This window comes from Puma concolor, chromosome D2 (genome assembly GCF_028749965.1).
Source record: "Puma concolor isolate L17-30 chromosome D2, mPumCon1.1.hap2, whole genome shotgun sequence".
NCBI classification, from domain to species: domain Eukaryota; kingdom Metazoa; phylum Chordata; class Mammalia; order Carnivora; family Felidae; genus Puma; species Puma concolor.
The window spans coordinates 53045235-53070955 of NC_141677.1; the positions used below are offsets into that span (position 1 = coordinate 53045235).

General features: G+C 40.1%; 1 long non-coding RNA gene across 3 annotated transcripts; it reads right to left on the minus strand.

Annotated features, from left to right (window-relative positions):
- Window positions 1-13970: 13970 nt before the first annotated feature.
- LOC147576071 (uncharacterized) lies at window positions 13971-25625 on the minus strand. 3 transcript variants are annotated; one of them, XR_015241727.1, is made up of 4 exons: window positions 25460-25625; window positions 24545-24630; window positions 23605-23741; window positions 15264-15486 (listed from the first exon to the last, which is right to left on the minus strand). It is a non-coding gene; the product is annotated as an uncharacterized LOC147576071 (long non-coding RNA). The 3 variants fall into 3 exon arrangements; XR_015241726.1 differs by lacking the exon at window positions 15264-15486 and adding an exon at window positions 13971-14136 and having other exon boundaries at window positions 24545-25625; XR_015241725.1 differs by having other exon boundaries at window positions 24545-25625.
- Window positions 25626-25721: the final 96 nt, after the last annotated feature.

A 25721-nucleotide genomic window follows, 5' to 3' on the forward strand; every position in this document is an offset into this window, starting at 1 on the left:
AAGTTCTTATTAAATGAACAATAAATATTCTTATGGCTTAAGCTATTGTAATTAGGTTTCCCCTGATTAACTGCCAAATGAAATCCTGATTCAATCTTTTTATTTACAGATGTGTTTGTGAGGACAAATGTATTTTTTCTTACATGGAACATTCTAGATAAGAAAAGGTAAGAAGGGAAGGAGGAAAGGGAGAAACTTGTGGATGACATAATCCTGGAAGTGGAGTAAATTACAAGAAGGATGTGTGTGTGTGTGTGTGTGTGTGTGTGTGTGTGTGTATCAATATCTCACTCACTCATCACCTAGTCTCAACTTCCCCTGCTCTTTTTTTTTAATTTCTGTTTTAATGTTTATTTATTTTTGAGAGAAAAAGAGACAGAGTGCGAGGGGGAGGGGCAGAGAGAGGAAGACACAGAATCTGAAGCAGGCTCCAGGCTCTGAACTGTCAGCATAGAGCCCAACTCAGGGCTCGAACCCACAAACCATGAGATCATGACCTGAGCTGAAGTCGGACGCTTAGCTGACTGAGCCACCCAGGAACCCCATCCTCTGCTGTCTTTATCCAGTCTTCCCACTGATATTGAAGGATCATAAACTAAGCCACTGTCTTTATACATCTACCACCACCCTTTGATGGCTTCTCATAATTTATCAGATAATTTTCATCTAGTGAGCATTTAAAGATTCTAAAACCCAACCGCACCAATTCATTGAATTTACCTCCCACTATCTCCTAATCTAAGGTTTCCCACTCAAATAAGAACAATCTCTCCTTATTTTATTCTTATTCTTTATTATAGCTAAGCAATTGATCTTGACATTCCCAATTGCTGGATGACCCAATAGACAAAGTAAGTAGGTATTTAAAAACACAAGCAAGGCAAAGGAGAGAGAGGCAGAGACAGAGAGAGATTCAACTATAATGGACTTATCCAGAATTCTGCAACCAGAATATCTGGAATAAACCATTTTAATTTCATCATATATGCAGGTTTTGTGTTTTACAGTTTTACAATTGTTTACTTTTTTTATTTTTTTAATGTTTATTTATTTTTGAGAGAGAGACAGAGTGTGAGCAGGTGAGGGTAGATAGAAAGGGAGACCCAGAATCCGAAGCAAGCTTCAGGCTCCAAGCTGTCAGCACAGAGCCTGACAAGGGGCTCGAACCCACAGACCGCGAGATCATGACCTGAGCTGAAGTCAGACGCTTAACTGGCTGAGCCACCCAGACACCCCTAAAATTGTTTACTTTGAATTATATCTGGTATATGTACATCATATATTTTCTTCTAAAGGTTAAAATTAAGCCCTGACCATTTATTTTATTTTTAATTTTTTTAAATTTACATCCAAATTAGTTAGCATATAATGCAACAATGATTTCAGGAGTAGATTCCTTAGTGCCCCTTACCCATTTAGCCCATCCCCCCCCCCCACAACCCTTCCAGTAACCCTCAGTTTTTTCTCCGTATTTATGAGTCTCTTATGTTTTGTCCCCCTCCCTGTTTTTTTTTTTATTTTTTTTAATGTTTTTTTTAATTTATTTTGAGACAGAGAGAGACAGAGCATGAGCAGGGGAGGGGCAGAGAGAGGGAGACACAGAATGCGAAGCAGGCTCCCGGCTCTGAGCTGTCAGCACAGAGCCCGATGCGGGGCTCAAACTCACAGACTGTGAGATCATGACCTGAGCCGAAGTCAGACGCCCAACCGACTGAACCACCCAGGGGCCCCCCCTCCCAGTTTTTATATTATTTTTGTTTCCCTTCCCTTAGGTTCATCTGTTTTCCAAATGGAACACATCTTTTCTCCTCCTATCTAAAGCCTGCTCCCTACCTTGAGTGCAAGTCAAAATCCAATCTCCTCCAAATAACCCAAAACCACAATAGGATCTGTTTTTAATTGAGTTTTTAGTTTTTAGATTCACACTTTCATTTAAATATGTATATTTATTGTAAACTGTTCTTTGTGAGTTACAGCTTCTCTCTCTTATTAGACTCAAAATTTCCCACTCACAAGTAAATCTTCGAGACTGCATCGTACTTCTGTTTTAATCTCCCACATTGCACCTAGAACAGTTAAGAATGCAATGAATAACTTTTGAACCCCTGACCTGCTGGCTTACATGAGCAGTGTGAAAATGAATGTGTGAAGGAAATTATTTTATGTTTCAAGAGTTCTCAGCAAACTGTGAGGCTAGAGGTAAATCTTGGATTAAGTTGTAAAGTACGGTACTGTCATCAGCATCGATAAATGAAGAACCAAATGTTCCTTTATGAAGTTCGGCAGGAGCCCACCGATCTTAACGAATCGCTCCTGGCACAGTGTCTCCTAACGGCCAAGGGAAGAGCCACCCAAGACCTCATTCTGTCGGACATTAACCAGCCCTACCCAGTCCCACTCCTCTCCCCGCTAACCCAGCGCTGCTACTCCCCCCATCATCAAAACTATGTCTGGTTTTGTTTTGTTGTTTTTTTTTTTTATTTTTTTTTTCAACGTTTATTTATTTTTGGGACAGAGAGAGACAGAGCATGAACGGGGGAGAGGCAGAGAGAGAGGGAGACACAGAATCGGAAACAGGCTCCAGGCTCCGAGCCATCAGCCCAGAGCCTGATGCGAGCCCGACGCGGGGCTCGAACTCACGGTCCGCGAGATCGTGACCTGGCTGAAGTCGGACGCTTAACCGACTGCGCCACCCAGGCGCCCCTATGTCTGTTTTATTTTTTTTTTATTTTATTTTATTTTTTTAATTTTTTTTTTTTCAACGTTTATTTATTTTTGGGACAGAGAGAGACAGAGCATGAATGGGGGAGGGGCAGAGAGAGAGGGAGACACAGAATCGGAAACAGGCTCCAGGCTCTGAGCCATCAGCCCAGAGCCCGACGCGGGGCTCGAACTCACGGGCTGCGAGATCGTGACCTGGCTGAAGTCGGACGCTTAACCGACTGCGCCACCCAGGCGCCCCATCCTATGTCTGTTTTAAATCAGAACATGGATTGGCAACCAATAGCATCTATGCCTTATCAGAATTGGTTGCCAACACGTGCCCACCTCCCTGCTGCCTGTGACCGTCCGCTACCCGCCTCGCTGACCAAACTTGGCAACCGGCACGCTTCTTCCTCCACCTCAGTGTTAGCGGGCCATCTTGCTCCCTCCCTGTTTGGAAATCATGTCCAAAGACTCTTCTCCATGAGCTGCCTCCAACACGCCAAAGGGAAGGGAGGAGGAAGCCTGGCACCCTAGTTTCAAAAGGGTGCCAGTCCGTGATGTAAAAGGAAGACGATATTCTTCTGCAAATGTGGACACTGCCTGTTTCCCTTTACTGCAGTCATTAGCTGCTGTCTTTGGCAGAGAATATATCGAGTAAGCTTTTCCAGGGTGGGCCGGTAGCCTTGGAAATACATCACCCAAAACAAAAAGCCAAACTTCTGATTGTTTCTCATCTTGCACCCACACACTCGCCAAGACACTTCACTTGAAAACAAATGTTTTAACAAAGCAAAAGCCAAATTCATGTTCCCTCTACCCCCCGTGCCGATGACAAATTTTTACGTTTCTGATTTTTACGTTTCTTTTTGGCCTACTTTCTTTCCCTTCTCAATGAAAAGAAATATTTTTTGTCGCCAGTAGCTACTGCGTTTTCCAGTTGGCCTTTTCTGTTCCCTGGCCTCACTTTTTCCTTTCCTCTACCTGAACAAACAGAAATGTTTAAAACTAAACTGAATTTTGAGTAATATAAAATTGAGATTTTTAAGATCAGTATATTAAAAACTGGATGTGAATAGGACTCGACTCAATAGATCATTTATTTCCTTATGAGTCTGAATACAGATGCATTTAACATTTATTATTATATAAAGAGAAATGTAAAAATTTTCACAGGCAACTTTTCTTCTGGAAAGTTGCATATTCACATTATGCCTATATCACATTATGATAGGGTAATACAATAGAACTATTATAAACTCTTCTTTTTTTAATGTTTATTAATTTTTGAGAGAGAGAGAGAGAGAGGGAGACAGGATCTGAAGCGGGCTCTGTGCTGACTGCAGAGAGTCCAATGTGCGGCTTGAACTCACAAACTGTGAGATCATGGCCTGAGCCTAAGTCAGAAGCTTAACCAACTGAGCCACCCCGGCACCCCTAAACTCTTTTCTACTGGATTCATGACATGAGTTTTAATAGGCAATCCGGAGCGCCAACTTCGACTCTAATCAATTCCGGTGTCAAATATCCGATTATCATATGCTCCATTTAATGAGTAACTAGCTGGAGAGTGAGATCTCTTCGATTGCAGCATGATATGTACAAACCAGACCACTGTTTCTTTCTATTTTTAATACAGTTAAAGAGTAACGAATATCTTTTCAAAGGCCATGGAAAAATACCACATAAGCTAGGGAAACTGAAAAAATAAGTGCTTCTAATTACAGGTTAAGTTACTCCCCTTCTGGGCTTCATTTTTCCTTAGGGTCTTAGAAGGATATAATGTGATATATCAAGCTGCAGAAACAATAAATAACTTCTACCAACATCCTATTATTTACGGCTTAGCTGTCTAGTATGAAGACCAGGCCAAAAAGATTCAAGCATGCCCCTCATTTTTATTGACCTTTTCCTTAGAATTAATCAAGATTCGAGTCCCAATTCTACCACTCCATTGCTGTGACATTAGCTTTTCTGGGTTTCCGTTTTCTTCCTTTGTAAAATAGAGATAATAACTCCCTTCACAAGACTGTTGTGAGGATGAAATGGGAGAATATATGTGAAACATCTAGTTCAGTGCCTAGAATTCCGTGAATTTCCTTCAAACCCCCTCTTCACCTTCAAATTTCCATTCTTACTATTATGGGCCAAAAGGGATGTATGTGAGCATTCTTTCCACTCCTGTAGAGCAATGAGTTAAACGAATATCTGTTTATCGGTGTTCTTGCATAAGATACTGTTTTGTGGGCATGTAATTTTAATTTATGTAAATAGCATTGTATAGTATATCTCACTCTTTCTTATTCTATTTATTTTTTGGTTTGGGGTTGGAGGATTGCTTTCTTTCTTATTGTTGTCGTTTGGGGAAAATATAAAACTTACCACGTAGTCCTTCACAGCTCCTGTTCAAAAGCGAGACTTGCTACATCAGGTGTGCCCAAACTTGCTTGGAACAACTTTATCTGAAGAGATTAGACATACATGCAAAGCAAATACATGATGAAAGGGCGCGGGAGTTTTTTTTAATCTGCGGAGGTGGGAGGATATGGTAAATGCCCCAGGGTTGAGTTAATCATATTCTTCACTTCATGGTCCATTATCATCAGATGTCTGTGCAAGGCCTCGCCCTTATTTTATTTATTGATTCCCTTTAATCCCCATTCTTCATGCCTCTCTCCTCTCTCCTCTGAGAGGCAGCCATACCAATGAGTTGGATGCATATCTTCTTGTTTGTTAAGTGTACTTGTGAAATATATTGTTTTGTGTGAGAGATGATTTTAGTTTATTTAAATAGTATTACTCTGTATGTTTTCATTTCTTATTTTGTCACTCTGCACTATGCTTTTCTTTTTAATGTTTATTTATTTTTGAGACAGAGAGAGACAGAGCATGAACAGGGGAGGGTCAGAGAGAGAGGGAGACACAGAATTTGAAGCAGGCTCCAGGCTCTGAGCTGTTAGCACGGAGCCCTATGCGGGGACCGTGATATGATGACCTGAGCCGAAGTCAGACGCTTAACCTACTGAGCCACCCAGGCACCCCTGCACTATGCTTTTTAAATTCATCTCTATTGCCAGGTGTAAATCTAGTTATTTCCAATTCTTGCTTTGTTCCCATGGTGTACAACCACCATGTTTTACCTAACCTCTTTCCCAATGATGGGCACTCAAGAGAGCATCCAGCCACCTACCACTACAAATAATGCTGAAATGAAAGTCTTTGTGTGTGGGGTGCCTGGGTGGCTCAGTTGGTTGGGCGTCCAACTTCGGCTCAGGTCCATGATCTCACAATCCATGGGTTCGAGCCCTGCATCGGGCTCTGTGCTGACAGCTCGGAGCCTGGAGCCTGCTTCCGATTCTGGGTCTCCCTCTCTCTCTGCCCCTCCCTGCTCATGCTCTGTCTCTGTCTCAAAAATACATAAAAACATTAAAAGAATTTTTTTAAATTTTTTAGATGAGTTCCCATATTTACCTGTGTGAAATTTCTTTGACATATATGCCCAAGAGCAGAACTGCATATACTAGCAATATGACTCTATACCACGTACTAGTATATATGTATAATATACTTGCCTGTAAGCCTCTAATTTTATCAAATACTGCTGGGTAACAACTGTCTAACAGTACCTGGGAGTTCCTGTAACATCACACTAGGCATGACATGGCTTTCTAATAAATGAAAACTGATATCTCATTGTTTTAACCTGCACTTCTCAGATCCTGATGCATTTCTTCATTTGCTCATTGGAATTTCCTGTACTATAAGTAAGGCCATTTCTGTTCATATCCTTTGCACATTTTCCTATTGGAATCATTGTCTTTGTCTTGGTGATTTGTAGTTCTTTGGATATATTAAATATAATTTTCCTTGTCAATTTTAAAATTTGAAAATATATTGTGTCACCTATTAATTTTCTCCACAATATCCTTTGTGGGAATCCTTAATTTTGATGTCATATCTTTGTCTTATGATTTGTGCTTTTGGAGTTTTGTTAAGCCTTTCCTTCTCCCTGGGTTACAAAAGAATATCCTCTTAAGTTTTCTTCTATTAGCTTTGTAACTTACCTTTCTCATTTAGGTCTTTGAACCATCTGGAATCCAAATCTGTATACGAGCTTAGGTAAGGATCCAGTTTTATTTTTCGTCATGTACTGAGCCAATTTTCCCAATACCACTGCTAATTAAATCCATTTTTTTCACCATTGATTTATGGTGTCACCTTCATTATATATTAAATACTCGGTATACATGGGTCTGTCTATGATCTCTCTGTTATGTCCTTTTGGTCTGTTTATTCTTGTGCCAATATTGCACTGTTTTTATTATTATAGTTTGTGATTTGTCTTTATATCTCAAAGGAAGAGCCTTTTTTTTTTTTTATTCCTATCTTAGCTACTTGTGGATCTTTATTCTCCCATACAACTTCAAACATTGATCAAATTCCTCAAAATAGCCAACTGGAATTTTTATTGGGATTGCACTGAATTTACATATGAAGTTTTGGATCACTGACATCGTTATAATACTAAAGCACCCAGTCAAGGAAACATACCCAGGACAACTTTACCTAAAGAAGATTATAGATGTCCATGGAAAGCAAGTAGTCAAAGAAAATGAACAGAAGTAAAGTCTTTTTTTTAATCCAAGTTTTCACTAACAGTTGAAGAACCATTTCTTGATTTTTAAAAGAAAAAAAAAAAACACTGTAGAAATGTTTTATAGGACTATCATCTCTTTTTTAGTTTCTACCTCAAGAGGGAAGCTAACAGCTGGTCTTTGAGAATGAGACCAATCTAAAAAGTCCCTGTATGGGGGTGCCTGGGTGGCTCAGTCGTTTAAGCATCTGACTTTGGCTCAGATCATGATCTCCTGGTCCATGGGTTCGAGCCCCGCATCAGGCTTTCTGCTGACAGCTTGGAGCCTGCTTTGGATTATGTGTCTCCTTCTCTCTGGCCCTCCCCAACTCATGCTCTGTCTCACCCTGTCTCTCAAAAATAAATAAATGTTTTAAAAAAGATTTAAAAAATTAAAAGACCCTTTATAGTTGCAAAAGAGAAGAGCTTTTTGTTTGTTTGTTTATGTAATTTACAGGCGAAGAATTATGAGGGAAGATACATAAACACAAGGCCATGACATGTGACTACGGACACAGCCGTGAGCAAACCTAAGGATTCTGGAGTAGCTGGTAATTGAACCAGTTAGGGAAATGAACCTAGGGATCATAATAATTTTGTTTCTTTGTTTTAAGAACAGAAATGGTGGGGCACCTGGGTGGCTCAGTCGGTTAAGCGGCCGACTTCGGCTCAGGTCACGATCTCGCGGTCCGGGGGTTTGAGCCCCGCGTCGGGCTCTGTGCTGACAGCGCAGAGCCTGGAGCCTGTTTCAGATTCTGTGTCTCCCTCTCTCTGAGTCTCCCCCGTTCATGCTCTGTCTCTCTCTGTCTCAAAAATAAATAAACGTTAAAAAAAAATTAAAAAAAAAAGAACAGAAATGGTAAAAATTTTAAATGTTACTTTAAAAAAAAATATTTGGGGGCGCCTGGGTGGCTCAGTCAGTTAAGCATCCGACTTTGGCTGAAGTCATGATCTCACGATTCCATGAGTTCAAGGTCAGCGTCAGGCTCTGCACTGACAGTATGGAGCCTGCTTGGGATTCTCTCTCTTCCTGTCTCTCTGACTATCCCTCATTCGTGCGTGCTTCCTCTATCTCAAAATAAATTTTAAAACTTAAAAAAAAAAACCCGTTTGTCTTCATCATAGGAAAGTGGTGTTTAGAAAGAATTCCACTCATCTATTTTAACAAAGCTACTTAGTTTTTTTAAGCAAAAACTACAGCATCAAAAGCCAGCTTTAGTGCAAAATTAACAAACCAAAATTTAGTAATTTACGATAAAAGCTTTTAAAAATTAATTTTTGAAAAGTAAAAGCTACCCCCCCAAAAACGTACTACCATTTTATATTTTTGCCATATGTAGTTTGCCCATAGTGAAAAGGCAATTCATTCTGAAAATAAAGATGGAGTAAATGACATTTTAGACTCATTTCTAAGTAAATAAAGAAGGTTCTATCAAAATCCATAATCTTATAAAATCAAAGAAATCATGTGCTATTATAAATAACTATTCCTTGCAAACTGGTGCAGCCATCATGGGAAACAGTAAAAAGTTAAAAATAGAACTATCCTATGATGGAGCAAGTGCACTACTGGCTATTTACCCAAAAAATCCAAAAATCCTAATTCAAAGGGATACATGCAGGGGCACCTGGGTGGCTCAGTCGGTTATTTCAGCTCAGGTCACGATCTCATGGTTCACGGGTTTGAGCCTCAAGTCGGGCTCTGCTCTGACAGTGAAGAGCCTGCTTGGGATTCTCTCTCTCTCTCTCTCTGTCTCTCTCTCTCTCCTCTCTCTCCCTCCCAGAATAAATAATTTTTTTTAAAAAAAGGGATACATGAACCCCAATGTTTATAAGCAGCATTATTTACAATAGCCAAACTGTGTAAACAGACTAAGTATCCATCAACTGGTGAATGGATAAAGAAGATGTGGTATCTATATACAACGGAATATTACTCAGCCATAAAAAAGAATGAAATCTGGCCATTTGCAATGACATGGATGGAGCTAGCAAGTATTATGCTTAGCGAAATAAGTCAGAGAAAGTCAAATGCCATATGATTTCACTCATAGGCGAAATCTTAGAAACAAAACAAACAAGCAAAGGAAAAAGAGGGGAAGAGAGAGAGAAAGAGAGGGAAACCAAGAAACAGACTCGTAATTATAGCAAACAAACTGATGGTTGCCAGAGGGGATGGGGGGGGGCGGGGCAGCGATGGGTTAAGTAGCTGGTGGGGATCAAGGAGTGCACTTGCTGTGATGAGCATCAGGTGACCTTTGGAAGTGTTGCATCATTGCATTATACACCTTAACTAATATTACACTGTTAGGTAACTAGAATTTAAATAAAAACTTTTAAAAAAAACTTTAGAAACCTATACCACAAGTCTACGGCGTGAATACATAACTAGAATTGGTTCAGAGTGTTGCCAGAGGGGTAGCGGGAGGTGGGATGGTCGGACTGGGAAAGGGGCATTAAAGAATCTACTCCTGAAATCATGGTTGCACCACATGCTAACTAACTTGTATGTAAATTAAACAAATAAAGTTAAAAAAAAAAATCAACTAGAGTTGGTTCAGAGACAACGCTGAGCATGATTATTCCTTACAAGAACTGCAAAAGAAAATCACAATTAAGTATGGTTGGTATCTGAATATAAGATTTCTGAAAACTGGCAATCCATTTGCTTAGCTTCCAGAGCAGCATCTGTTATAGCAATGTGTCAAATAGTTCACGCCTTTGAAACATTAGGGGTGTTTTCGATTAAAGCACCCAGGTCTTTTCAGTAAGCCCAATGTACGTAAGATAATGCTTAAATTGTCCTAAAATGAGGAATTTTGGTTGCTAAAGGTGAAAAAGAGGCTGACATTACAGAGGCCTTGCTCCAAGTTGCATTCCTTGTAGTAAAAACAGGTGTAAGTTATACAGTTGATAGGAACTTTGTGACAAGAACCACGATCAGTAAAAGTGGTATTTTTCTCTTAGAATAAAGCATAACAACCTACTGGCAAAATTTCTTTATCAAATAAGACTACTGAAGTCTGAATATCTGGAACACAGTTGTAGAAGGCCATTACTATCACATATCCATGCCAGAAGATATTTCACTCTGTAGTTGCTCAAAACCGGGACGCCTGGTGGCTCAGTCGGTTAAATGCCTGACTTCAGCGTAGTTCGTGATCTCGTGGTTTGTGAGCCTGAGCCCCACTTCGGGTGAGCACAAGCCCCGCTTCTCTCTCTCTCTCTGTCTCTCTCTCTCTCTCTCTTTCTCTGCCCCTTGTGGGATTCTCTCTCTCTCCCTCTCTCTCTCTGCCCCTCGTTCACTTGTGCCCTCTCTCAAAAAAAAAAAAATTACAGTTACTCAAAATCACTGAAATTATGAATCACCTTTAACATTGTACACATTATATTACATGATTCTATACATTGTGATGATAGATAATAGATAGATATTATATATTAGGTATATATTAGATAATGGAGAGGCCCTTGATGGCTTCATGTGTTTATCACGGCAAATGCATGCTACACGGAACGAGACTGTGGTTAACAAATATTTTGTGAGTCTGTGGTGTGAAACGGAAAATGGATAACGGATCTGGTAGTGACGGAGTAGCAGCTATACGTTAGAGCAGGGGATGTGCTTCTGTGCGAATCAAAGATGCGGCAGCCCAGAGCCAATCCACAGGCTGCCATGGCCAGCCACAGAGCCCAGCCAGCTACGTACTCCTGCCTCCCAGTCTTTACTCAGTGTAAAGGAAATGGTGACAAGTGTGACAATCATCAAGGTGCAGCTAATATTTTTTTGTTTATTTATTTTGAGAGAGAGAGAGAGAGAGCATGAGCAGGGGAGGGACAGAGAGAGAGGGAAAGAGAATCCTAAGCAGGCCCTGCACTGTCAGCACAGAGCCCAACATGGGGCTTGAACCCACGAACCGTGAAATCACGACCTGAGCCAAAATGGAGAGTTGGATGCTTAACCGACTGAGCCACCCAGGCGCCCCAAGGTGCAGCTAATATTTCATGTTTGTGATGAGAGGAAATTTTAAGAGTAAAATTGTTTTTTCATGTCAAAGTAGCCGTTTGGTCACACAGTGTTTAAAATGCTGAGAATAAAATATTGTTCTAGATTCTCATCATGCTTGTAAAGACCCTTTTTAAGATTTCAAATGGCTTCCTTAAGCTGCGCATCTCAGAAATATACCTAGTATCTTGAATAGCCAGAACTTCTTATTTTAAGGTTAAAAATATCATGATGGTCATAATGCTGAAGTTAACATGCTAAGATTTCATAAGAAAACTGAATTGCAGTGAAAATGATTCAATAGTCAAGAATTCCACTCTGCCAGCCCTTGATTCTCTTTATTCTTCAAAGAAAGAAACCTATGGTATATTAATGGGCAGATCTTAAAACTGCAACCAGATGCTACAAGAGAACATCAAGAAATATTTCTCTTTTTTTAATGTTTTTTTTTTTTGAGGGGGGGGTGGGGAGGCAGAGCACGAGCAGAGCAGGGGCTAGAGAGAGGCAGACACAGAATCTGAAGTAGGCTCCAGGCTCTGAGCTGTGAGCACAGAGCCTGACATGGGGCTCGAACTCACAAACTGGGAGATCATGACCTGAGCCCAAGTCGGACGCTCAACCGACTGAGCCACCCAGGCGCCCCATCAAGAAATATTTCTTAGAGCCACACACAACCGAAGAGTGTTATTAGATATTCAAATGTTTGAAACACTGAAACATTAGCATCTGACTGAGAACCAAATGTGCTGTTCAGAGAAAAATCTCCCCACACTTTTGGATCTCCCCCCAGTTTTGGATCTGTATTCAGTCCAAAAATCCAAAACTATCTGACAAAGTCTGCAAACATTTGTTCCCACTTCTGATGACTTGTAATTGTGAATTAGCATGTTCTAACTTAGAAGAAAATAAAGAGTAAGAAAACAGCTACATAAAACCCGAACTGCAGTTCAGGTCAGCCATGATCAAACCTGTCAGATTATTAATTTTCATATGCTTTACTTTTTAAAATGCTAATAGATTGTAAACTTAAAATTGACTCATTGTAGATGCTCTAAAACTCCATTAAGTTGGCCATGGACATTAAAAGTTAGAGAGAGGTGCCCGGGGGGCTCAGTCGGTTAAGCATTTGACCCTCAATTATGGCTCAGGTCACGGATCTCACGGTCATGAGATCGAGCCCCACATCAGGCTCCCAGCCTGCTGAAGATTCTCTCTCTTCCCTTCCTCTCCCCCCAAAAAGAGAAACACGGACTTATAATAAGTTATGACGAGAGAGTGTTTTACTCTGTTCCTGCATACCACTGATCTACAGCTGGCATCCAAGGTTTCAGGCAGGAACCAGAGGCAGAGTCATTCTCTTCCTACTTACGAGTCATGGAGGTGGATATTATTACTATGCCATACTATTTTTATAAAGAAGAAAACTGTAATTTGGGTAAGTAAAATGAGCAGAGTCGTATAGATTAGACACACGAGAAGCAGACCGAACACAGATCTTCTCACCCCTAATTCAGAGTCTGATTTACCCCATTCTTTCTCAGCATTGGAGACTTTGGGTACATTTGGCATAGTACAATGCTTTTTGGTTTGTTTTGTTTGATTTTTAAAGATTTTTTAATTTTTCCTTTTAAGTCATTTTTTGAGAGAGAGAGGAAGACCGCGAGCCGAGGAGGGGCAGAGAGAAAGGGAGACAGAGAATCCAAAGCAGGCTCCAGGCTCTGAGCTGTCAGCACAGAACCCCATGCGGGTCTCAAACTCACCAACCTGTGAAATCATGACCTGAGCTGAAATCTGACACTTAACCAACTGAGCCACCCAGGCACCCCTGGCTTTGTTTTTTGTTTTTGTTTTTTTTCTTATTTAGTATTCTTTTTTTCTGTGTTTTTTTTTTTTAGTATAGTTGACACATTGCTCTGGTTGTTTAAACCCTCAACTTAAAGGAATGCTTATTATCCTAGATCTCTGAGTTGATGGCCACTGGCTAACTGAAGTTCCTACATCACAACTAACTGCAAAGCACCTGTTCTCTCTTTCGTATGTATTAGTGCAAAGCACCAGTTTCTCTCCCTACCCCACAGCCTGCCTCCCACTTCACTTCCAGACCTGCACATAAAACAAGGAAGCGGCTGAAAACTGAATACTTTTTTTTTTTCTATACCTTGAACCAACATTATGGATTGCAGTTGGGCTGAAGGTTCATATTCATCCTATTTAACGGGTCTTTAAAACTCAGCAGAACTGTTTCCACTAGATGGCGGTCTTTACCAAGAACTGTAAGAGCTATGCCAGTTTGTGGCAATTTACAAGTTATAAAGCCTGACTTTCAGAGAGGTGAGTATACTTATACAAACCTTCTGTCTGTGAGTCCATTTTTTTAGCCCCCACTGTGAAAAAAGCCAATAAATGCAAATATAATGTGCTTTTTAAAAACAGAAGAGAAATCGTGTTTCAAGTTGAAATTTTTCTTTGTTATTTTCTTTTTTGGGTTGAAACATATTTGACCTATAACTGTGTCAATTTAAGGCGTCAACACGTTAATCTGTTACATTCATATGCTGTAATATGACTGTAGTGATAATTAGCACCTCTATCATGTTACGTGTTTGTCATTTAAGTGGGATAGTTAAGTTCTAGTCTCATAGCAAGTTTGATGATGGTAAAACAATATTGCTGTTTCTGGTCACTGTACTGTGCATTAGACCTTTGGGACTTCTTTACCATTCTCTGGTTTGTTGCCTTAAACAGCACCTGAAAATATTCTTGAAGAAATAAGGACTTTCTCCCAGAAGAAAGACTGAAAGACATATATAAAAAATTATCTCTTGTAATTGTCGTTCATAGTCTCAGAACAAAAAATACCTGTTGGGCACCTGAGTGGCTCAGTCGGTTAAGCATCTGACTCTTGATTTCAGATCAGGACATGATTTCACAGTTTGTGGGATTGAGCCCCACATCTGATTCTGTGCTAACAACACGGAGCAAGCTTGGGATTCTCTCTCTCTCTCAAAATAAATGAATAAACATTAATTATTTTTTTAGGGGCTCCTGGGTGGCTCAGTTGGTTGGGTGTACGACTTCGGCTCAGGTCATGATCTCATGGTTTGTGAGTTTGAGCCCCATATGAGGCTCTGTGCTGACAGCTCAGAGCCTGGAACCTGCTTCGAATCCTGTGTCTCCCTCTCTCTCTGCCTCTCCCCACCCCCCCCCACCCCCCCGCTCATGCTCTGTCTCTCTCTCTCAAAAATAAATAAAAACATTAAAAGAATAAGTAAATTAAATTAAATAATTTTTTTAATTTTTAAAGTACTTGTTGGTTCTAAAAATTTTGCACATTTGGGAGAAGCAATTGGCTATTGCTATTTATAGTTGGCATTTGTTTTATATCTTTTCTCCAAGTGATACTATTTTTAAATTAAAATATAATCTACTGAGTAGAATTTATCATGTGCTACACAGTTTCTCCTCTGGTTATCAATGAGATTGTTTCTTCCCTTTAAATGCTTTGTTATGTATTATTAGTATTTAATGACTTGTTATTTGATTAGTAGAAATAATTCTTTAAAAAAAAATTTTATGTTTATTTATCTGAGAAAGAGAGAGAGAGAGAGTACGAGCAGGGGAAGGGCAGAGAGAGAGAGACAGAATCCGAAGTAGGTTCCAGGCTCTGAGCTGTCAGCACAGAGCCTGACGAGGGACTCGAACTCATGAACCGTGGGATCATGACCTGAGCTGAAGTTGGACGCTCAACCGACTGCACCACCCAGGTGTCCCTACTTTTCTTCTCCCCCACCCTGAGATTTGGAGGGCAGAAGCGACGCAGCAGCCATGATTTTCATGTTTAGAGCTCCGCAGCAGGCACTGTTCTAGCTGGTACACGTTGTCCCTTCTCTCTCTTACCTCACGGCTCCCCTTGTTGACCTGGGAACCGCGTGGGGCCTGCAGTTGTTCCAACTTCCTGTGACTCCTCTTTCACCTCCTCTGACTTCTGTTAATTTGATCGTCTTTAGTTTCTCTCAATAATGATTTGTAGTTCTTTGGTGTGATGGTCTTGCCCAACTTTTATTATATCTATTGCCAGGTATGTGATGTTTTTGATGCAATTGGAGATTTCATCTTTTTAAATTTCATTTGCTGCTGTTTGTGACTGGTAGATAAAAATACAAGTTGATTTTTACATTTCGATCATGTATCCTACATGTATCCTACAACCTTGCTTAAATTTAGTTTTAATAATTCATGAACACTTTTGGATGTTCTACATACACAATCATGACATCTGAGATTAATGTGTTCCGTTCTTCCTTTTCCTTTTTTGGGCTGCCTGGGACCTCTAGTATGGTACTGAGTAGCAGTGGTAATAAAAGGTAACCTTGTCGGGGCGCCTGGGTGGCTCAGCTGGTTAAGCGTCCAACTTCAGCTCAGGACATGATCTCACCATTTGCGGGTTCGAACCCCACTCGTGTGGGGCTCTGTGCTGACAGCTCAGTTCAGAGCCTGGAGCCTGCTTCGGATTCTGTGTCTCCTTCTCTCTCTGCCCCTCCCCCGCTTGCGTGTTCGCTCTCTCTCTCAAAAATAAACCTTTAAAAAAAAAAAGGTAACCGTGTCTCACTGCCCATCTCAAGGGAGGGTTTGTAAATAATTCACTCTTGAATATTACATTTTCCATAGGTTTTTTGCAGATATTCCTTGTCAGATAAAAGAAATTCCTTCTACTCTAAATTTGCTAAGAGTTTTTATCATGAATGGTTTTATTGCACCTGGGTGGCTCAGTCGGTTAAGCGTCCAACTTCAGCTCAGATCATGATCTCACACTCGTGAGTTTGAGCCCAGCTCAAACTGTGCTGACAGCTCAGAGCCTGGAGATTGCTTAGGATTCTGTCTCTCTCTCCCTCTCCCTCTCTCTCTCTCTGCCCCTCCCCTGCTCATACTCTGTCTCTCTCTCTCTCTCTCTCTCAAAAATAAATAAACATTAAAAAAATTATCACGAATGGTTTTTGCATGATCAAATGTTTTTTTCTGCATCTACTGAGACGATCATGAGTTTCTTCTTTTTTCTGTTAATATGGTGAGTTACACTGGTAATTTTCAAATGTCAAACCAACTTCAACAAAAGTCAGTTTGGTCATTATACATCATCCTAGGTACACATTGATCAATCAAATTTACTAATATTTTGTTTTGAATTTCTGCATATCTCTTCTTTTTTTGAGAGAGAGAGGAAGAAAGCATGCAAATGTGTGCACAAGCAGGGGAAGGGCAGAGGGAGAGGGAGAGAGAGAATCTTAAGCAGGTTCCACACCCAGTACAGGGTTCGACTCGGAGCTCAGTCCCACCACCATGATATCGTGATCTGACCTAAATTCAAGAGTCACCCGCTTAACCGACTGAGCCACCCGGATGCCCCTGCATATCTCTTCTTAGAAGAGATAGGCCAATTTTCATTTCATTTCTTAATGTCCTTTTCAAGCTTTGGTACCAGAAGTTATGTTTAAAATGAATTGGAAGTGTTTCATCTTTTTCTTTTCTCTGGAGGAGTTGTATAAAATTGATGTCATTTGTTCCTGAAATATTTGAAAGGATTTACCCATAAGGCCATGTGGGACTGAAGACTTCTTCATGAGAAAGTTTTTAATTTCAGAATCAACGTATTTAGTTGATATGTGACTGACTATACACTCTGTGCTGTATGTATCATCTTATTATATTTTAATGCCTGTATAATCTATAGCAATGGCCTCTTTTTATTACTGATATCGGAATTTTGTGCTTTCTCTATCTTTTTTCCCTGACTTACTTTGCTAGAGATCTCTCAAATTTACTAGTCTTTTCAAAGACCCAACTTTTGTGCCTGTCATTTTTCTCTACTGTGCATTTGCTCTCTATTGAATTAATTTCTGTTCACATCTTCAATTACTTCCTCCTACTTTTATAGATGTACCTTGCTGTTGTTTTTCTAAATTCTCAAGATGAATATTTAAATACTTCATTTTCAGTCTTTCATTTCCAACTATAGATTTCTGGGGCACCTGTGTGGCTCAGTTGGTTCAGTGTCTGACTCTTGGTCTCTGCTCAGGTCATGATCTCATGGTTCATGGGTTCGAGCCCCACATTCCACATCTGCCTGCTTGCAGGCAGTGTGGAGCCTGCTTGGAATTCTCTCTCTCTCTCTCTCTCTCTCTTTCTTTCTTTCTTTCTCTCTCCCCTTCCCTCTTTCTGCCTCTCTCCCCAGCTTGCACTCTCTCATTCTCTCTTTCAAAATAACTTAAAGCTACAAATTTCCCTGTATCTTTTTGGAAGAACACAATTTAAGCCACTACACAGCCTTAAATTAATTATTACTTTTAGTACTTCCCTGGCAATGTTAGGACTTTAGAACACTTTTTTTTTTTTTTTTAAAGAAAGGCAGACTGCCACGTGCAGTGCCTCATTTGGATGTGTCTGGAATCTTGGAAGCTTGACTACCCTACGTTCTCCTACAAATGGACCTTGAGAGCTTGTTTGGAGGTTCTAGCAGGAGAGTGCACCTACTCCTATACCCTTGACCGAAGAATGTCCTCCTCTATCGGGGAAGGTCATCCTCTTGGACCCAGCGCACAGCTTCGGGAGGGATGCACATGGAGCGGTGAGGGAGGAAGGGGACACCCACCTAGCCAGCCAGATCAGCCGAATCAACCCTGGCGATCAATGGGGTGACAGATGTCGCAGCCAGATCACCCTCACATCCAGGACTTTAGAACACTTCAACTCCATTTACCATTTCCTGCCTTTTGTGTCATTGTTATTGTATATTAATTCTACATATTTAAAAAAAATTTTTTTTTACATTTATTCATTTTTGAGAGACAGAGAGAGACAGAGCACAAGCAAGGGAGGGGCAGAGAGAGAGGGAGACACAGAATCTGAAGCAGGCTCCAGGCTCCGAGCTGTCAGCACAGAGCCCGACGTGGGGCTCAAACTCACGAGCTGTGAAATCATGACCTGAGCCGAAGTCGGCCGCTTAACCCACTGAGCCACCCAGGCGCCCCTGCTTTCCCTTTTTCTCTTAGTCTGCTGGATCTTCAATTTACCTATATGTCAGACCTGTTCACTATGTCCCATTTGTGTCTGCTGAGATTCTCTTTTTCTTAATCTATTTTCTCCTTCTTTTTCTCTATTTTCTTATATCTATTCATCAAAGTTATGCTTAAAATTTGGCTGATATCTATAATTCTGAATCACCTGTCTGAGCTTTCTCTTGTGTTCTTGGTCATTTCGTACTGTTCCTTGGTATGCTTGATACCTCTTGATTGACAGTCAGATATTGTTTGAAAATTTACAGAAGCTCTGGATGATGAGGGAATCTCCAAGGAATGTTCTCCATTTACTCTGCTAGGCAGGCAGAGTTAGGGCTGATCACCTTAATCTACTCAGGAATGAAATGACTCAATATCGGGCTGCAGTTTTCCTAAAGGCTTTTTCTACCCCTTCATCATTCCCACAGGTCATGGAGGCAGAACCTCAGGGAACTGCCCAGACTGTAGGTTGGAACTCTACAGACCTGTCTTGAAGCCTAATCCTTGATACTTTAGTAGCCTGAGATGGCCACAATCTCCACTCTGCTTTTCAGAAAGCCTCTGCCCAGCTTCTTGCCTCCTATACTTCGCAGGTTCAGAATTGATCAAAATAGCTTGGAAAAAAACTAACCAATGGGGATCAGTTTTCTGCCTGGCCAGGCTTCAGTCTCTTTAGATCCACAGGATCACCAAAAGCTCTGATGGTTTCTCTGCCTTCCAGCAGCGGCCCTTTCCCCAAGAATTTTATGGGTTTTCAGCCACATTCCTTCAATCCATAATTGTGAAATTCCCCATGGAAAAAACACAACTGCAGGATGTTAGCTCAGCTCTCCATGGTTTTCCCCTGATCAGAATTTTGACCTCTCAAGTTCTAAGTTGCCTTAGCAGCATCCCTAGACTCAAGATTTTTTTTTTTAATTTTTTAAAATGTTTATTTATTTTTGACAGGGAGAGACAGAACATGAGCGGGGGAGGGGCAGAGAGAGAGAGGGAGACACAGAATCCAGAGTGGGCTCCAGGCCCTGAGCTGTCAGCAGCACAGAGCCTGACGTGGGGCTTGAACTCACAACCCGCAAGATCGTGACCTGAGCCGAAGTCAGATGCTCAACCGACTGAGCCATGCAGGCGCCCCCAAGATTTTTTTTTAATTCAACCTCTCTAGTTATTCTTAAAGGATGCATTATTCTGCCATAAGTTACTCTATCATACTCTATCTACTTTTATTTATAAAATAATAAATTTATAAAATTTATAAAATTTATAAATTTATAAAATTTATAGAGTAGATCATACTCTATCTACTTTTATTTATAAAAGTAGAAGTTCTAACCACAGAGTTTTAGGGCTCCCCCTCCATTAAAGCTATTGATTATCACTTGGGAAGCTAAACCGCTGAATAAGAGAGTTTATCTTTTTTTAATTATTATTGAGAGAGAGAGAGAGAGAGAGAGAGAGAGATTGAGTGCATGCATGAGCAGAAGCAGGGTAGGGGCAGAGAGAGAAAGAGAATCCCAAGCAGGGTCCGAGCTGTCAGCATAGAGCTCTAACTCACTAACCCTGAGATCATGACCTGAGGCAAGATCAAAAGTCAGATGCTTAACCCACTGAACCACCTAGGCACCCCAATCGTTTTTCTTAAATCAGGTATATGATGGTCTCTAAATCCCAACTGTAATTAGTGTGTCCTATGACAAAATATACATTTAAATTATAGAACTTATCATTGGACTATTTTGTCCAGAAACAAATGAGAAAAATAAATATGCAAAATAAGAAGTATTTCTCACAGCTCTGGATGCTGGGGCCAGCAAATTCACGTCCAGTGAAAGCCCTCCTTTTGGTTTGCAGATGGCCGCCTTCTTGCTGGATCTTCACATGGCGGAGACATCATCTCATGTTTCTTCTGAGGGCACTAATCCCATTGTGAGGACTCATGGCCTAATTACCTCCCAAAGGCTCCACATCCAAAAACCTTTACACTGGGGATCAGGGCTTCGACATATGAGTTTTGGTGGAGACCCATTCAGTCCATAGCAGCTGTGAACTGTGTTCTATGATTAACTCAATGGTCTGTAGCTGTACGTGGTAAATGCTGCATTTGCCACTGAGACCCCTCTCCAGAAATGGAGGACTTCTTCCCTCAGCCGCTGGAAGTGCTGCAGGAAAGCAGCCCTCAGCTCTCAGCTTTCTTTGGGCATTGTTTGGCCTGAAGAAAAATGGCCCAAGATCATACCTCCTTCCAAAGGTAGCTCATATCCAGTAACTGATCAGTGCAGGAGATATAAGTATCTGTTCCCCATGGAACTTGGGATAGTTTTGAAGGGCCATTCCAGATGCAGACTTTGTCATCAGGTTGGTTGATTGGGACTGCATCTCAGTTCAACTTTCTCCCTCTACCCAATCCTGTTTCATTCACCTCCCCAATAAAGACCACTGACTAATAAATGTCTTGCACGTTAATCTCTGTCTCAGAATCAGCTTCCCAAAGAACTCAAGTTGTGACACAAACATTAACATAAGTATGTGTGTGTTAACCTTTGCTGATGTATTTTTCTCTTTTGCTGACCTCCATTTTTCAAACTTTCGGCAACAAACATTTTGGGAAAAGAAAAAATACAGAAGTTTTTTGTGTGTGCTTTGTTTTTGGTTTTGTTTTTACAAAGTATGATGAGGATGTATTTCTATCGGCTTTAGCAATAACAAAATGTGCCGGATTTTTTGTCTCTGGCGAACATAAAATAGCTGAAAATACATAGACATTGAAAAGTCAAAATACCATCCCTATTTAATCAGAGGAATTCAAAGGAATACACAGATGAAAAGTAAATGCGCATATAATCAGTTCCCATTAGGTAGCAAGTTAAATACCAAGCCAAAGCTTCCTCACTAAATCATTTTGCAGTGGCTGTCTCCTTCCCAAGCTCCTGCAACATCACACTTGAGCAGAGGTCACTTAGTAAGCCTAAAGCCACCTTAATGCATGGCAGTACTAAGTCTAAATATCAACAATCAATTTGCTCTATGAAAAAAAATTAAGGATATTGAATACCTATCTCATACCGTACTCCAAAATCAAGTCCAGAAGGATTAAGGACACTTACATGTAAAAGGCAAAAATTTTCACTTCTAGGAGAAAATAAAGGATGTGTTTTCCATCCTAGGATAAGGGAAATTTTCTTAAACACACACAGGGACACAAAGTAGATGAAAATATTCATAATTCAACTATATTAAAATTGAGACGTCTTTTCTTTGGGAAAGTAAACAAGCAAGCCACAAACTGGGAGGAGGTAGTTTCAACACTGACGAAGGGTTAGTATCCAGAATGTATAAAGAATGCCCAGAGCTCAGTAGTAGAAGGCAAACAACCCAACAGAAAAATGGGCTAAAGATATAAGTAAACATTTAATGAAGAGTAAATACAAATAGACTGTAAACATATGAAGAGATACACAACTTTATTTGCATTTTTACATCATCTTACTCATTTTTATGTGTACAGTACAGAAGCGTTAAGTATATTTGCATTGTCCTGTCACCATTCATTAAGAACTCCCACCTTTCAGATGAGAGCTGCAGGGCCACATCAAGCCTCCATGTATTCATGAGTCTATTTCTGGACTATATTTCATTCCATTGATTGATTTAGGTATTCCTCCTCCACTACATCGTAACACATCCTCCAATACTATCTTAGTACAACTTGGTAATAAATTTTGATATCAGGTAGGGCAAACCTCATACCTAACTCTTCTTTGCTTTTTTTTTTTTTTTTTTTTTTTTTTTAGGTTTGGTCTCCCATATACGTTTTAGGATCTATCTCGAGTTCCTTGAAAACCCCATTGGGATTTTGATGAGACTTGCATTGAATTTATGGATCAATCTGGGAAGAATTGCTATGTTAATGATATTGAGTCCTCCCACCCTTGGACATGGCATATCTCTCCATTTATTTAGGTCTTTTTTAGTGAATTTCAATAAAGTTTTATAGTTTCCTTCATACAGGTCTTGCACATTCTAGTTTTATTGCTATCATAAGTAGCAACTTTTTTAAAAATATGGCTTATCAAACTACTGTAAAAAAATTTTTTAAAGCACTTGGAGACATTTTAATACGGGCTGAATATTAGATGATATTAAGGTATTGATGTGAATTTGGTTAGGTTAATATGTTTAAATGGTATTCATTATGGTAAAAGAAAGTAAGACCTTTATGTATTACAAACTTATATTTGAATATTTACTGGTAAAGTGACATGATGTTTCGTTTGTTTAAAAGTTAATAAAAATCATTTTAAATAGTTTATTTTACAAATGAGGAAGAGCTAAAAGAAGAATGGCAAAATAGTGACAAGTGTTGAACCTGGGTAATAGATACATGGGAGTTCATTATACTATTCTCCTTATTTTTGTGCATGTTTGAAATTGTCCACAATAGACTTTAAAATTATATTTTCTACTTATTTTTTCTAAGGTATAGAAAAAATACCTTACAGCAACCCTAACAAACTAGTCCACTTTATATAAATGGGATCATACAGTGTTTATCCTTTTTGTTACCAGCTTATTTCACTTGTCCTCAAGCTTCATCCATGTTACAGCATATGACAGGAATTCCTTCTTTTTTAAAAGATGGAATAATATTCTATGGTACATATATACCACATTTTGTTTATCCATTCATCTGCTGTGAACACGTACGTTGTTTCTACCTCCTGGCTATTGTGAATAATGCTGCTGTGAACATGGGCGTGCAAATATCTCTTAGAGAGCCTGCTTTCGATTCTTCTGTATATACGCAAGAGGCATTACTGGATCATATGGTAGTGTGATTTTAAATTTTTTGAGGAAACACCACACTGTTTTCCCCAGTAGGTGCACCATTTTATAGTCCCACCAACAGTGCACAAGACTTATAAAATTTCTTTACATCCTCACCAGCCCTTATTATTTTCTGGCTTTTTGATAGTAGTCATCCTGATGGATGTGCAGTAGTATCCCACTGTGGTTTTGATTTGCATTTTCCTAATGATCATTCGGTTTTTAAAAATGCTAAGACCTTTTTGAGATACCATTTACATCCACTATATTTATTGGAAAAGTTAATCTGACAATACTAAGAATTGATGAGACAGGGACTTTTAAAAAACATGCTGCTGGGGGGCATGTAAATTATTAACAATCTCTTTTGAAGGACAATTTGGCATTACCTTGTAAAGTGAATTCATTTTCCCTAAGATTCAGTAATTCCAGTCCTAGGTAGTTGGTTCCTGCAGTGCTTTTTAAACCTTGAGTCCACACTCATTTGTGAGTTCTGTAATCCATTTACTAAGAGTCACAATTAGCCCTGGAGAAGTAAATGTTGTTTTATTATTTTGTGAAACTTTTGTTTTATATACGTATGTTTACTGGTGGAAGACACTAATTGCATTTCTTACACTATGAGTAATGGTGAAAAAGTTTGGAAACCTCATTAATTCTTGCACACGCATACCAAGAGAATGTATAAGAATGTTCATAGTAACAAAAATCGGAAGCAAACCTAGTGGCCCATAAAATTGTAAATTTGTGGTGTGTTCCTACAAGGCAACTCTATAAAGCAATGAAAATGCATGCATGAGACTTATCCTTAAGTGAAAAAAACACCACAAAGACTGACATTTTTTTATTTTTGTTTTTTAAATTTTTTTAAGTTTATTTATTCTGAGAAAGAGAGCACAAGCAAGGGAGGGGCAGAGGGAAGGAGAGATCGAATCCCAAGCAGGCTCGGAGCCATCAGCGCAGAGCCTGATGTGGGGCCACAAACAGTGAGATGATGACCTGAGCCGAGATCAAGAGTCGGCTGCCTAGCCGAATATGCCACCCAGGTGCCCCAAGACTGACGTTTTTATAAAGCTTCCAAACGAGTAAAACTGAACAATATGTTGTTGAGAGATACACACATGGGAAGGGATTAATAAGAACAAATCAGTAAATAGGGAATAATAAAATTAGGAATACATTTGGCAGGTGGATGAAACGGGGAAAAAAAGATGCAATAGTATTGGTGTCATAGGTCTTAGATGTATTCATGGATGTTCATTTTATTAATATGCAACATAATTTAAATTTATACTAAATATATTATTTATATGTAATTATATAATTTACATATGTATAAAAAGGTTCCTTCCTAAAAGTGCATATTCTCTGTCTTCTTGCACAGTAGTGAATCAACCCAGTAGAAACTGAATTTCCTGAAAAACAGGTTAAGAAGTTAAAGACCACAGGGGGGAAAATGCCTGTCAGCATGCCAAAGGTCAACATGTATCATTTCATGTAAGCATATCTTAACTTTCAAAAGTTCCCAGAGGCCAGGGCAGGGAGTAGGGAATGATAAATAGCTAGATCACCACCATTTTTTTCCTCTTAGTTTTGAAAGAGAGAGGGAGAGAGAATCCCAAGCAGGCTCTGTGCTATCAGCAAAGAGCAAAGACCCGCCCCCCCTCCCCCCCAGGCAGGGCTCTATCCCACGACCCTGGGATCATGACCCAAACTTAGAGGCTCAACCGACTAAGACACCCAGGCGCCTGGCTAGATCACTACCTCAACCGTGACAATTATCTCTGTGGTTTTCTTGCTTCTGTGGTCTACATATACACCGCAAATCATTAAACTTTGTCAGCCATCCGTACACCCAGTGTATCCACACCTCATTCAAATCAGTACAATATTGATATATGTATGGGTCCGTTAGTTCTGAGCTAATAACGATAGCAAGAGTGATTAATCAGAGCCATCCCTCTCAATAATTTAGAATAGGAACAAACTTTCATCGCTCTCCTAATTTCCTTTAAATGAACTTGGGGCAGCTCATCCAAACTTCCCATGAAGTGGAAAGCAACTCATTCGTTTTCGAGAAGTGACTTACGAGAAGCAACAAAACAGCAGTTGTAGGGGAAGGGAAGAGACAGTAAACAGAAAAGAAATCCCCCGCCCCCACCCCACCCCCAGGAGAAAGGGATTGTGGAAACTGAAAAGTGGAGACTAGGAATTCTAAAAAAAAATATGCAAGATCGGGAAAACCTTTCAAGCGCTCTTTTCAGTGTACAACAATAAGGAAATTCAGCTCAGGAAAACCATGCCTTTAAAAAAAAAAAAAAGGCAAGAAACAGAACCATTCGACTTCAGCAAAACCCACTGCAAAGATGGCGGTGGGACGAAGCCCCTTCTCCTCTCGCCGCCAAAGGTCCTCGCCTCGCATTTCCCACAAACCCCTCCGCGCCGCCCGGCTCGCAGAAACCTGCCGGGCCGGTCTCGGACCACTGCGCAAGCGCGGCACCACGTC